Genomic DNA, 1,754 nt, shown 5'->3' with positions numbered 1-1,754 from the left:
CCATTTTTGGCTGCACGAGCGAGCGGCGAGCGGCGGACAGCGAGCGAAGCGAGAGGCAGCACCGTCCCTGCTATACGAAAGCCCCATCCAGCCCTGTGCCACCCGGGGGGTTCCAGGGTGCTGAGATGGCTGACGTTTTGCTCCGCTCTCGACGGTCACCGCGCAATGCAAGAACAGGCCAAAAACTGGCCAAAACGGCCCAAAAACGGGCCAAAACTGGCCATTTTTGGCTGCACGAGCGAGCGGCGAGCGGCGGACAGCGAGCGAAGCGAGAGGCAGCACCGTCCCTGCTATACGAAAGCCCCATCCAGCCCTGTGCCACCCGGGGGGTTCCAGGGTGCTGAGATGGCTGACGTTTTGCTCCGCTCTCGACGGTCACCGCGCAATGCAAGAACAGGCCAAAAACTGGCCAAAACGGCCCAAAAACGGGCCAAAACTGGCCATTTTTGGCTGCACGAGCGAGCGGCGAGCGGCGGACAGCGAGCGAAGCGAGAGGCAGCACCGTCCCTGCTATACGAAAGCCCCATCCAGCCCTGTGCCACCCGGGGGGTTCCAGGGTGCTGAGATGGCTGACGTTTTGCTCCGCTCTCGACGGTCACCGCGCAATGCAAGAACAGGCCAAAAACTGGCCAAAACGGCCCAAAAACGGGCCAAAACTGGCCATTTTTGGCTGCACGAGCGAGCGGCGAGCGGCGGACAGCGAGCGAAGCGAGAGGCAGCACCGTCCCTGCTATACGAAAGCCCCATCCAGCCCTGTGCCACCCGGGGGGTTCCAGGGTGCTGAGATGGCTGACGTTTTGCTCCGCTCTCGACGGTCACCGCGCAATGCAAGAACAGGCCAAAAACTGGCCAAAACGGCCCAAAAACGGGCCAAAACTGGCCATTTTTGGCTGCGCGAGCGAGCGGCGAGCGGCGGACAGCGAGCGAAGCGAGAGGCAGCACCGTCCCTGCTATATACGAAAGCCCCATCCAGCCCTGTGCCACCCGGGGGGTTCCAGGGTGCTGAGATGGCTGACGTTTTGCTCCGCTCACGACGGTCACCGCACCACGCAAGAACGGACCATAAACAGGCCAAAACAGCCCAAAAACGGGCCAAAACTGGTCATTTTTGGCTGCGCGAGCGAGCGGCGAGCGGCGAACAGCGAGCGAAGCGTGAGGCAGCACCGTCCCTGCTATACGAAAGCCCCATCCAGCCCTGTGCCACCCGGGGGGTTCCAGGGTGCTGAGATGGCTGACGTTTTGCTCCGCTCACGACGGTCACCGCGCCATGCAAGAACGGACCAAAAACAGGCCAAAACAGCCCAAAAACGGGCCAAAACTGGCCATTTTTGGCTGAGCGAGCGAGCGGTGAGCGGCGAACAGCGAGCGAAGCGAGAGGCAGCACCGTCCCTGCTATACGAAAGCCCCATCCAGCCCTGTGCCACCCGGGGGGTTCCAGGGTGCTGAGATGGCTGACGTTTTGCTCCGCTCACGACGGTCGCCGTGCCACGCAAGAACGGACCAAAAACAGGCCAAAACAGCCCAAAAACGGGCCAAAACTGGCCATTTTAGGTTGCGCGAGCGAGCGGCGAGCGGCGAACAGCGAGCGAAGCGTGAGGCAGCACCGTCCCTGCTATACGAAAGCCCCATCCAGCCCTGTGCCACCCGGGGGGTTCCAAGGTGCTGAGATGGCTGACGTTTTGCTCCGCTCACGACGGTCACCGCGCCACGCCAGAACAGACCAAAAACAGGCCAAAACAGCCCAAAAACGGGCC

This window comes from Musa acuminata, unplaced genomic scaffold (assembly GCF_036884655.1).
Source record: "Musa acuminata AAA Group cultivar baxijiao unplaced genomic scaffold, Cavendish_Baxijiao_AAA HiC_scaffold_169, whole genome shotgun sequence".
Taxonomy (NCBI): Eukaryota; Viridiplantae; Streptophyta; class Magnoliopsida; order Zingiberales; family Musaceae; genus Musa; species Musa acuminata.
The sequence above is the reverse complement of the archived record's forward strand: the minus strand, read 5'-3'. Positions refer to the sequence as shown.